This window comes from Lichenostomus cassidix, chromosome 1 (assembly GCF_008360975.1).
Source record: "Lichenostomus cassidix isolate B80296 chromosome 1, HeHo_3.0, whole genome shotgun sequence".
Taxonomy (NCBI): Eukaryota; Metazoa; Chordata; class Aves; order Passeriformes; family Meliphagidae; genus Lichenostomus; species Lichenostomus cassidix.
Window position 1 is genome coordinate 107,347,433 of NC_139479.1, and position 13,392 is coordinate 107,360,824.

The window sequence follows — 13,392 nt, forward strand, 5'->3', positions numbered from 1 at the left end:
CACCCCATGCAGATATTTTTCAGAAATGCTGTTACATCCCCTTCCCATAAAACATACGGTGTGTGTAGCATATATAGACTGTAATTAAAAAGAGACACTTGTGTTGACAAAAAGACAGTTGTTCCCACATAAGTGTAAAGACTGTCTTCTCTACCAATTAAGAATCAGCAGAATATGGGCTTTAATAGTCCTCTTGGGGAACTTGTCTTTTGTATCTATGATAAATACATGATTATAAGGACAAATTATATGAGCAGCAATAATTTCCTAGTAATGTGATCATTAAAAGCCTTCACAACTGCCATATATCAATATTAATTGGGGACAGATGATCATTTCACTGACATGCTCAAGTCATTATCCATATTTCAGTACTTCATGAATACCTGAATAGTCTTAATGATGTGATTTTTTAAGGATTCTTTCTTCAGTGGTGTTAACATTATTGTTTATCTAAAAGCTATGAAAAAAGGAGAATAAGAGAAAACAAATTAGAAGTAGTGCAGGGAGTTCTGAGCTAAAAGTAAGCCAGACTCAGCAAAATTTCAGTTTCTGCTCAGGTTTAAAACAGTTAATCCCAATTATTGAGAAGAAACAATGGAACAAACTCTGTCTGTCTCGTTAAATCCCTGATGAATGTTTGCTGACAAGGAGGACACAGTCCAGTCACTCACACCTTTGGAGGGTGAGCAGTCTGTACAACAACCTAGTGGTTCTTATTCTTTAACAATATTCACTGCACTCCTGTCTGCTTCAAAGGCCTTTTCTAGTGCAGGAAACAGACACTGTTTGCATGTCCTTTTATTTGCATCCCCTGTGACAGTGGGCTGGCAAATAATTTTGTTTGCTGCCATGGACAGGCTGTTGAAAAAGCCACACTACCTTACAGATAACACGTTTGCAAGAAGAGTGATAAACTTTGCATGATAATATCCTGAAAGCTGATGTGAAATGACAGAATATAACTGCAGATCACATTTTGTGTCTGAAAGGGTAATATAAACCCACTGCTGCTGCTCCTGGAGATGTGAATGTTGGCTCTTAGTCAGTGAAGTATTTGATCCATTCTGTGATATCATACTTGCTGATTTTTTATCCACTGTAGACTCATGTCATGGTTTGATACAAACCAAAGGCTGCCCTGAATTTGTGCATTTATTGATAACTGTGAAAAAAAATACATCAATGCAATAGCTAAGGCCAAAGAATAAACATAAAAATTATCTTTTTACATAAGGATGACTGGACAAAATAATTACATTTATACATTTTTTATTAAGGCTGGAAGAGTTAATTTTCACTGTAGTTGTTTTATAAGACACCAGATGCCATCAGCCAGGCTGTATCAAGAACATTTGTCTTGCCTAAGGAGAAGCTAGTACCTGTGAAAAAGTAATTTTTACAATGTAGACTGAACTGTGATCATAATGTCTATTATGGCTTCTTCCAGTAGCCCTGACTGTCAAGGTGAGTTATCCTGACATAAAAATAACACACAGAGCTTAGAAAAACATATCTATAAGCTCAGGCCCATTATTATATACATACTAACTTGCTATACTAGGAAAACCCCCTACAAAAATGTGCTGCTGCAATAAAGAAATTGAACATTCAACTCTAGAACAGGTTTAATGTGGCTGTTTCACTCTGAATTGCAAGACAGTGTATCTTCAGAATGGGACAGTTACACACATAAAAAGGTATTACTTTAGCATTAAGATTTTACAGTTACATTTGAATTGACATTATTTATGGTTAAATGTAATTCAAGAATTTACACAGTAAAAATATTTCTGTTACTGTGTTATATTCATTCTTCATGGAGGATATCACAGGGTGACACCATAGAATTACACTTAAATCTGTGGATCTAATGGGGAGAGACGTCCAAACAGCACAAAAGAGAAAATCTGTTGAAATTAGCACTCTAATCCCAAATGATTTTAACTGTAAATTAAAATGGTGAAGCTTTTTCTATTGTTAAATTAAAAGATTAGTTTTGGTTTTGAGACTAACTATTTTGATGTTATTTTCAACATTGGCATAAAATGCAGGCAAAGGGAATTCTGAAGTCTATATTCTTTGCTCATTTTAGATCTGGAATAGCCTGGTTCAATATCTTCCCCTACTTGATGAGTCTTGAATCCACTGCACTGAATCAAAGTCTTTCAGTGGTCAGGCTCTGAGGCATTGCAAAGTCCCATTCTTTATCTTTCCTTTTGATGCTGTTCCATTTTTTATAATTTTTATTTCTCTTTATAGAAAGAGAAATAAATTATTCTCTTGTTTGGTGAGTGGGAAATTTCCTTGTGATTTAAATAGGCCAAAGGATGAAGTAGAAAATCTCCTGGAGAGTCAGAGAGAGCTACATGTCTCCAGAGTCTGTGATGAAGCCATTCATGTGAGAAAAGGGAATTCTTGGTCCAACAGCAACAGCTGCACAATTTATTTAATCTGCCTCTTTTAACTTATTCTCTCACAGCTTTGGTAGGACTTTGAACCTATGAATTATCTGGTTTTGATAATTATGCTCTCTTTGAATGTGGAAGACATAATAAGTGCTTTTTGTTATCTTTTGTATGCAGTGAACTAACAGGATAATCATATGTGGTCAAAATGGGTAAATGGTGTGTCAGAGGTCTAAACTGATGTCCCTTAGAGTAATGGAACTATTGTATCAAGAAAGAATGTGTGATTTCTCCATTATTAGGAAAGTATTGTATTGGGTATTTACTATGGAATAATATCTCTACTTGTTTTTATTCAATTAATTAAGAAGATGCCAGGAGCTACAATAGTATGAATGAAACCTGATATTACATATTTAAGATGCAATTATATTAAACCATTCAAGTAATTACACTTATGCTCTGAAGAAAGAACAAAATAAGCCAGATAGAAAACACTGGCTCCAAGAACTTAATACATTTATAATATAATTTAGTGTAAAACTAAACTTCAAGAAGAGCTCTAATGGTACATTCAGCAAGGTGGAAAAACTTCATAATTAATAAATTGTTCAGGTATTATCAGGTGGAATTAGTGAGGAATGTTTCACATGTAATAAAACTCAACTTTCAGCTTTGCCATCTGATCTTTCCTTTGTGAAAGCAGAAGACATGAATTGAGGTCTTGCTTCTGTTTTTATCTATAGGGAATACAAGGGAGGATGTGGATAAAATAATTTTGAAGGTAAGGAAACCCTTGCTTGATTTAATCTTCAGACTGAAAAATGTAAATACAACATCAAATTTCTCATTCTTTATTCTGCAATTTCCATGACATTAATTTATCTTACTTCTCAAGAAATCACAAACAGACTAACTTTCCTGGGCTAAACTGCTGTATATCTCCAGGATGTGCTATTCTCTTTTTTTATCCTCTTCTAGATTTCTTTGGTAGTAAGAGATATGCATTCCTCCTTGTAGGGACTGCACAGTACTGGGAGCTCACAGGTTGTGTCTGATAATGGGCAGTAGATTGCTTGCATTATTGTTATTTTGACAAAGGCAAAATTAACAGGAAGAAAGGTTCATCAAATTAAACATCATTCAAATATTTATGATCACATGGCATCATGTCCATGACTTGCTCAGATTTCTCAGCTTCTGAATAGATTAGATGAATAGAATAGAATAGAATAGCTTCTGAATAGAATAGATTCTCCAATTAGATGCTAATGTAAGTGAAATTTGGAGAGAGTGAAGCTCTTTATATTCCTTGTCATAATGTGGTCCAAGACATTAAAAAAACCTCAAAAATTACTAAAATTTAGATTTATAAATTTTTTATTGCAAGAAATAAGTAAAAATAGTTTTGCCATGTTTTGGATGTAATGTTTTCCAAATTAAAACTAGCATCCAACACCACTAATGTAGTTTTTATCACTTAAATTTTTCCAGCATTTAATCTGTGTGAGCACAAGCAATTCATAAATGAAATGTCTTTGAGGATGCAAAAGGGTGTTGCTTCTTTAGGAGTTCTAAAAAGGAGCTCACATGCTGCATGTTGCTGGGATTACTTGAAAACTTCATGTGCCTTCTGAGTCTGGGGGTATAAAAGACTGTCCAAAAAAGAGCTCTTCCACCAAGGAAGTCTCTGTGGGATGTAGGCAGAGGAATATCTGCCTCCTCTGTCAATCAGAATGGAAATATGTCCAATGCTGTTGGAATCCTTTTTTCCCAGGATGGTGCCACAACTGGCTGGTGTTGTGCACAAATCACTTGTTAATAATTATAAGCTCATGTGGAGCATGGTGTCAATGGTTCATCTTGGATATCTAGAATATCTTGATTATCACTGCTATAAGCTGTGAGAAAGCAGTGAGAATTGGTTAATCAATGGAGGGGTTTGGGTATTTTCTTCATTCTGCAGCACATGAGCTCCCTCGAGTGACTCTGCTGCAGGGCCACCCTGCTCAGCTGGGAGGAAACCTCTGGCAGAAGATATTCTTAAGGGAAAGCAGCCAAATCTGCTCCAAACCACCCTGTGCAGTCTGGATCCTGTCCTGGCTTGTCCTTATGACTTCATCCCCTTTTTATCTTCTTCCTGGTCCTGGCTTCTTTGTAGGAGTCTGCCAATTTTCTCGTCTGCCAGTGACAGAAATGCTGTTATGACAGCGTGTTCAGAACTCTGCTAGAGAGGTGCTGTGTGAAATTCCTGAGAAAGCTGAATTCCTCTGACTCTCTGCTGAAATCTGCTCTGAAAGACAGTGTGGAACCTCTGTTTCAATTTCTCCATTAATAAAACGGAAATGATGCACAATTCCACAGAAGGAGGGAAGAATGCTAGAATTCCTTTCTTCCAGCTTCTGTATTTTATGCAGCAACAATTATTTTGGGGTTTTGCCCTGAGTGGTGAGCTTTTCACTAATGAGTTTTGGTCTCATTAGTCACATTATCTTTTTTTCATTATTCAGCTAAAACCTTAGGAAGCTAAGATTAAAAATTAACATTTATTTATTTATTTATTTGAACTAAGGTGAAAAGTGATAAAGAGAGCTTCCTCTATTATAATTAGCATGCAAGAAATTCCCTGTTTTCCTCAGAATCCTATGTCTAACCTTGTCACAGCTGCAAATCACTTTAATTGGCACAGAAGCTGGGAAGAGCATAGACAGGATGATTGTAGACTTTCTGAATGATAACCCATCAGTTGACTTAAATAGTCTCTACCTCATTTTTTTGAGGTATGTGCTGAATATTTATCAAAATTTAATTATATTTGAAAACTTTAAATCCTCAATCCAGGACTTTGTTGCAGTAACTTCTTTAGAAGCTTCCATAGTCATAAAAAATTCAGTTTTGCTCTATAGCCATGCTTCCATTCTTAGAATTACCCTCTGCTTTCCTACTGTTATCCTAAGTACTTTGATTTTTCTTTTTACATATGGCAAACCTCCACTGTTCTGAAACTTCAAAGCTTAGAAGTAACAGGTCTGCTTGAGGCTGCATGTACCTTTATACATACCTATATCCAATTAAGAGAGTTGGCCTATCTGAAAAAAACTAACATTTACAGGACATATATTTTGTCTCATCAACTAAACTGAAGATTCTGAGTTGGTACATTTTTAAAAATTTTATTTTCCAGACCATACAACCTCTGAGTTACTGTGGCAGTGAACACTTGGGTTTTTTATTGCTGTTATCTTCTCTCTTTAAGGCTGAAGTTAGTTGGAAACTTTTTATGTCATTATTCATTTCTATTTACTAAGAGGAATCTGCTACTGGTCAACTCTTGTCCTAGGATTTTCCTTAATTTTCACCTACAGAATCTTTGACCTCTAATGTGGAACAGTAAAGTATTTTTACAAGCATTATAGTTAGTCTGGACAGCAGCTCTGCTCCCTCATTTTGATGCTTTTTCTTGAGTTCTCCAGAGAGGCTTTGATCACTGACAAAACTGCTTTTTCATGACCTCATTTAATATGCAGAATAAGCTTCGCTACCAGGTGCCATGGTTTTCCTTCACTGAGATTTCCCTAAGGACATCCTGGCCTTTGTATAAATCTCCTTGTGACTCCTTTGTTCTTCAAAATGTAGGCAGTGCTGAAACTCCCAAATCTGCATTTGAAAATGCTCTTTCTGTGATTTTTTTTTTCCTCTTTCTTCTATTTTTCACTGAGACCCCAGCCAACCCCTTTGCTGTATCTGCACACGTTTGAAATGAGGTTTCACTGGCTGTCTTCCACAGCCATATTTTCAACCCTGGGGCTTCCCAGAACAATTTTCTACCCCTCAGATTTTGGCTCTCACTTTTTATTCTGGGTCTTTAAGTGCATACATCTAAATGAAAAGCTGTTCTTGTACTGTACTGCGTTCTGCCTCTTGGAAATATTGCTATGCCGTGTTACAGTTATACAGAGGTATCGATGATAGTTTATTCTGTGTGGCTGAATATTTCTGAAGCAAATTTCGATCTTCAAAGTTATAATTAGTATTTTGTCTCTTCTGCTCTCTGCTGAAGCTGTCTGTCATCTCATGGAGCACAGCACCAGTCCCACAGAGGGCTGCACAGGGTTTTGCTCAGGTTTCCAAAGTGCAAAAGCTGTGGTTACATGTGGACTTTTTACTTCTGTCCCAACATCACACTGGCCCCTGAAAGGCTTTAATAAATAAGACAGGAAGTGAAACTTTGGAAACTTAAATGAAGGATTTGCCCTTATGTGTTAATTCATTTTGAATCAGAAACTATTATATTGCCATTTATATTAAATCTGTTGGTTCCATCTGTTTCAATTCAGTAGAGCGCTAACTGCACAATCATAGCTTCATTAATAAATGAATTATGTTCAGTAAGTTTGCATTCCAAAAGCAAATGGATTAAAGCATTTGTACTCTATCCTAAAAATACTCTTATGTACACAAAGTGAATAAATGTCTCTCTCTAAAATAGCTGGAATGCAAATTGTAGTGAAAAAATTGTTGTTACACAAGTAGAATGTTACACATAAAATCATACACCTGACCTACCCAGTCCAGGGAATCTCTGGGAAATGTTAAGTATATTTTACAAGGTAAAGACTTCATGGTTTTAAGACAGATAAGAATCGGTAATGTAACAATTTATAGGTCCTATAACATGGAGTGAACTTTCCCAGAGACTTCTATTTGCATTAGCACAACACAGTTTACAGGATGAGGCCAGATCCTCAGCAAAGTATGAGACCCCAGGTCAGCTTTTGGTCCACAAAAGGGTTCTGCCCGCCACCCTACAAAAAATTGCAGATCTCACAGCACAAATAACTTCAGTCTTAGTGATCCTCAGCATTTTCAAGTGATCCAGAATTTTTCAGGAGGCAGCAGGAAAGCAGCAGGTACCACAGCAGCACTTTGGTGCAGAGTGATATGCAGACTACATCCCATGGGGTTTGCACAGTGACCATTAGGTTTCCTGGGAAGAGGGCAGTGGCTCTCCAAAATTAAGATCCTGCAAGTCTGCAGTTTGAAGTACAACAGCTCTGTGAGCTGTGTTGCAATTTCTGTGCTGTCCCAGGGGAGCTGTGTAATACCAGGGAGTTCCATGTCTGCACCTCCTGAAGGTCACTGCCAGCGACTCTCTGCCATCAGCAGAATACTAAATCCTTTCATTTCACATCCTTCAGGTTCAGCTCATGTCAGGGAAAGAACTGCTTTGTACCTGTGAATGCCCCTGCCTGCAGGTGCAGGAGATTTCCAGTAGGAATAACAAGTGAAGGAAAAAATGTGTTTCAGCCCAGTGCAGTTTCACAAGAAGGGCATAACATGGAGGTGACAAAATAAGGGTGAGCTGATTCCTCATCACAGCAGTGAGAAGGAGAACAGAATAGAAAAAAAAAAAAAAAAAGAAAATCAATTGATCTGCTTCCTAACAAACATTATACAATCTATAGCTCATAATCTTTCAAACTGAAAGGATCTTGCTAGATAATAGTTCTGTAGGTTGATTTTTCCCCTTTCTTTGTGGTGCTACATCTTCCAGGATATCCTTTCTTTTAGCTGTTTGTTTCTTCCTTTTGAAATTAGTCTACATTATTCCATTAAGGTTCAGCAAACCAAACAACTAAAACCACACACCAAGAGATTGCACCTAGTCTTTAGGGGTTTAAGAAGAGAGAATTTGTCTATTTCTTTAAATCAGGCTTTTTTCTTTTTTTTTTTTTCCCTCTCCCAAAAACCCCTACTTCAATTACTATCTCATGCTTTACTATCTCATGCTTACAACCAGTACCTGTGGCTATGGAAAGTCAATCACACGTCAGGAAGGGGTAGGTGAATATAGATAAATCCTGTTTCCATTTCAAAAAGAATCCTGGAACACTCTGGGTCTTCAGTAGTTCCACACCCTCATCTCACTACACATTTGCCCCCCCCAAGATCTTAGCATGCATGAATTTTTAGGGTTTGGGAATCTGATGACTCAGAAAGATCTTCTACACAAACTGTCCTGTGCTGTTCACAGTCAGTAGTTCCACTGCAAACCTTCAATCAGGAACACATATAATTGTGGGAAAAAAGGTAGGTGAGGAGTTCAGGTTCATTGAGTGGCCAAGAATTTTCTTAAAGTCAAATATTATGTCTGTGTGTGTATGTGTATATATATGTTTAAATTGTTATCTTTTGCATTCTTAGACAAAAGATAAATTCAAACCTGGAAGAGAAAAATTTAAAAATCCAGTCATTTTACTTTCTTATGTTCCAACTAGTGAAAGAAAATGTTTCTTAATCAGCCTGAAAAAATAATCAGGCAAAATGTGACAGGACATCATCATCTTTGCAAGCTAAAATTAGGCTGTCACAATCAAAGTTAAAACCGATGTGATATCTCTGCAAGATAACTGATGAATTTTTCAGCCTGTAGTGGCAAATCAAGCCAGCAGAACAATAGCATGTGCCAGGTGTTGATTGAATGAATAGTGCCACATTCTTTTTATTCTTCCCACCCCCCCCAGAAGATGCTGGATAAAAGCTTTCCTGTTCTCCACATCTCCAGCAGATCCCTTCTAACAGTGTAATGTTTTCACAGTTTGGCTCCAGTGGACATCTGTTTAATACTGGAAGGTTTCACAGCTCTGATCCACATTCCAGTCCCACAGCCTGGAATGTGTACATCTCCTCACCTTTGTCACCATGAGGGAGAGTTTGACCTGAAGGTAGTCAGGTGATCCCTGCAGCCCAAATTATTCTATGGTTCTACAGAACTCCAGAGAAATTCTACAAAATACACTGAATTCATCCAGCCATACAGGAGTGAATGCAACTCAGGTAATTCTGCTTTGCACCCATGGAATAATAGCCAGGGAGGGAGCTAAGCCATGAAAAGCAATGTGATGCAATCAGAATAGCTATTTGGAGTTTAGTACTAGTCTCAAAATAAATCTAAAAATATAGCTTAGCCTGTGTTTTCTCCAATTTTTTTTTTATTTCTCTTTATCTGGACTTCCAATCCATAGCAATGATGCAGTGTTGCTATTGCTACTGCAGATGGTGAAGGGTATGTGATGAAATTTTCATTTACTGCAAAATCCTTTGTGACATTTTTATAAAGAAAATAGTGGAAACTCTACCCTAGAAGTGCTTAGATGCTTGGGACATTATACTGATAGCTATGGAAAAAACAGCAACAAAATGCTGTAATAATCCTGTAGAAACATCATATAATACTTTACCAATGTGCACATTTTCTTGCAGTTGTCTACCTTTGGCTTTTCCAGATAATATGGGGATATAAATATGTTTCATATTATCCAAATCCCATTTTTATTTCTCCCTGTTTTAATTTAGGCATCTTAAGTGACACTTAGATGGTCAGAGCCTGGTGCTAAACAGGTCAAGGTTGTGGGGTCAATCAAGAGCTGGACTTGATGATCCCTGTGTGTTCCTGCCAGCTCAGAATATTCTGTGATTCTGTGACTCTCATGTGCATTGCAGTGCTGCTATCACTGATATAACTCACTGTCAGGCATTAAACAGTGCATCAGAAAATTATTTATATATTTCTTGGCCACTAACAGCAGATAATGACAACAAAAAATGTCATTAATAAATATAAGTCAAAGCAGACCACTTAGAAATCTGTGTTAGAACATCTACTTGGAAACAATTATATTTTTTCCACAGTTGCACATAATAATTTTAATGTAGGATTTTCTGATCTTGTTCAATTGACATGGTTTCAAGAGTGAGTATTGACTGTAGCAGTGTATGAGGCCATCAGAAAGCAGTTGATAATGAGCTCTGACACAGTGAAGATGGAATTTTTGCTTTAAGGTGTGCGATTAGGGTGTGTGAAATTACAAGTGCTGGGATAATGTGTGACAAATGGTGAAGGAGAAATAGTTTTAGCTTTGAATCACCTGCTGGTCTTTGAAAAATACATGTTCAAATGACAGTGATATTATAAAAAATAGAATTCGTGTTTAAAAATAATAGAGAACTAGGAAAATACAGCTTATTCTTCAAGATCAGTGATACTAACAGTTGAGACAATGTTCTAGTATTCTATCATCCAGGTGTGAAGGATGTATGATGCACTTTACCCTGAGGAGCTGAGTTTATTATTACTGGCAATGCATGCATTTTTCACATTTTTATCTACATCACATGGAAGAAGTGAGATATGTGTAGCACAGATAAGATAGATAAGTGAGATAAAACCTCCATTCACTTGAAAAAAACATTTGGTACAGACCTTTGCAGTTACATACAGATGTAACTATGTGCATAATAGCTATGCTAAAAGGGGAAACTACTCAAAGAAATAATTTAAATACCTGTCTCTTTCAAAAGTAACAGTCAAAAAGGGAGGTTAGCAATATGTCAGTTCATACAGGATTATGTGTGTATATGCAGTGATTAAGAATACTGACAAGACACAACTGTGTTGGATTGAGAAGATAAAAATGTAGTTACAATAAAGAAAAAATCCATAGAAAATCAGTTTTAGAAAGAGACTTCAGTAGCAAGTGAATTTGAAGAGACTACACTAGCACAGATAGTAGAAGAAGGGCTTTGTGAAGGCATGATTTTAAAGAAGGAATTGAGTAACAGATGATTTCAATCTAGAAATCTCCATTTGTTTCATGAAAGGAAGGCAGGCATGGAATGGTTATTGAAGACTAAAAGAATTTATATGAGAGGCAGGAGAAGGACTGCACAGAGAAAGCTCCCAGGAAAAATTTCAGAGCATTCTGAACACAAGAATGAGACCAGCTAAACCCTTGTAGGTGATACATGGGAGTTTGAGGTGCTAAAAGACTGTAACAATAGAAATGGATATCTTTAGCCATGATCCTCGTGGTAAAAGTCCCTTTTAAGGCACAAACAAGCTGCCAAGGAAGGAAGGTGTGACTTTGCTGCCCATTGTGTGTAAGCTGGAGCCTGTGAGCCCTTAACAGTCTGAAGACACTGCATCTTTCCCCCCAGCAAGAACCTGAACACAGAGCACTTATGCTCTAAAATCCAGTGACAGAGTTATGACTTAGAAAGTGCTTTTAAGCCTCAGCTTTGGAGGCCTTTTAGAGGACCTCTATGGAGGATCCTAATTGCATAGACTTTGCAGTGCAACTCAGTAAACAAGCACAATGCAGAGAGGAAAAAGAAGCAAGAAAGGGAAAAAACCCAATAAAAACTGTTCTGGGCGACCACACACCAAGGATAGACCTACAGGAAGTGTTTTTGCCTTAATTCTGATGTGTAACAATATCACTAGCAAGAGTATTTCTGACAACATTAATAATGACATCGTGACATTGCAATTCAACTTTTTGGTGCAAGGGGTACTGACTGTGATAGTGAATTCACACAGCTCATGCAAGATGGTTAAAAGAATTATTGGCACTGTGTCTGAAGAGAAATAAAAGGATATGAGGGAGCTCAGAATGGCCTGGGATTGAATCTGATATTGATTCATAGTAAAGGAATTCAGGAGTGATGGGAAATGTTTAGAAATATTTGGCTCTTGTTCTATCTTCTCTGAAGTTATGCTATAAATGAAGCACGTGTTAAAAGAAATAAGGGCATAAGAGGAAAAGAAGACAGCACATTGCTAAATGTAACACATATGTACTCATTTGTTAGGAACAGGCAAAGGGAAAAATGGAATTCTGTAGAGCTAGGTGGTTATTACATATGGATTGGGGCTCGAGGGCTAGGACATGAATGCTGGGATGCATTTGTCTTGGTAAAAACACAGGATAAGACCATGCTAATTTTATTTCTGTTCAGTTTTTTCTCAAAGAACTGGTGGTGATAGATGTTAAGCAGCGGTGCTCTGCAACATCATACCATTCTATCAAATGAATAAATGAATATTCCCTGGATAGACCAGTGGTGTGATGATAGAAAGACCATGTGAGAGGATTCCAGGGGATTGGGATTTCCTTTCCCAAGGCTGTGTAATGGACAACTGGTTCAGCTGGGAGCAGATTATGGATGCATGTCCTGCCCACAAACAGGGTGTGCTCCAATAGCACTGTGGGAAACTCTTCCAGTCTCCACAAAAGGCTTGAACAGACCCTGTTAAAGGAAGCAAAAGGGAGGCATGAGGTTGGACCTGGGTTATTCCTCTGAGATACTTAACACACTCAACTGCTCCAGCAGAGCTTTAAATGTTTAATGGGGAAGCACTGTGGATCTGATAGGGCACATTAGTCAAGGTTCAGCCTCAGAGTAAGAGAAATGACAGAGTTTCAAGGCAGGAGCTGGTTTCCTAGGAGAGCTGAAGAAGGCCCAACTCTACCCTTGCTTGTCTGTATTGACATTACACTGTTAGAAATTTGATTGAATGTTGTGGGGAGAGGAGGGGCTACATTTGGCAAAACTACAACTCTCAAAGTAGATTTGTATCCCTGTTTCTGCCACATCACGGTGGGAGAGATAGGGGTGGCTTTGGAGCAGAAACCTCAGCAGAGGATGGTGATGTGGGAAACAGAGATTTCTACTTATTTACCAACATGCTGGCAGTCTGTGAGGTTGGTGGCACACAATTACTCAGGACTCATATTCCCAGTGGTCCCATGGGATATGAAGGATTCCCACTGCAGAGGAAAAACAAGCAACATCAGGTATAAAACACACCTACAAAGGCAGTACACCTGGGCTGTGAAGGCATCCATAACTATCACTGGTTAGGTCAGCAGCATGCCTTTGGGAAAATAACTTTACTATGGATTTTCGTGTAGTGCTAAGAAGAAAAAGCAACAGAAATATTCTATCTTTTATTAGTTTGACATTGTTGGTTTTGCAAGGAGTTGTTAGCTTTTTTCCGCCACTGCTGCTTTTAAAAACATCTTGTATGTGTCAAAAAATGGACGACATAGTATTTTTTTCTGTTTAAAAATTTCATTACTCTGTTTTTTCAACCTGATCTTTCAAGAAAGAGCATACAAAAAAAATAGAGAGAAGGAAGAAG

At 37.5% G+C, this 13,392-nt stretch overlaps 1 long non-coding RNA gene across 2 annotated transcripts in view; it reads right to left on the minus strand.

Moving 5' to 3' along the window:
• LOC146445498 (uncharacterized) overlaps window positions 1-13,392 on the minus strand; it is a 79,822-nt gene that overhangs the window by 20,439 nt on the left and 45,991 nt on the right. The gene's annotated exons all lie outside the window — the stretch shown is intronic.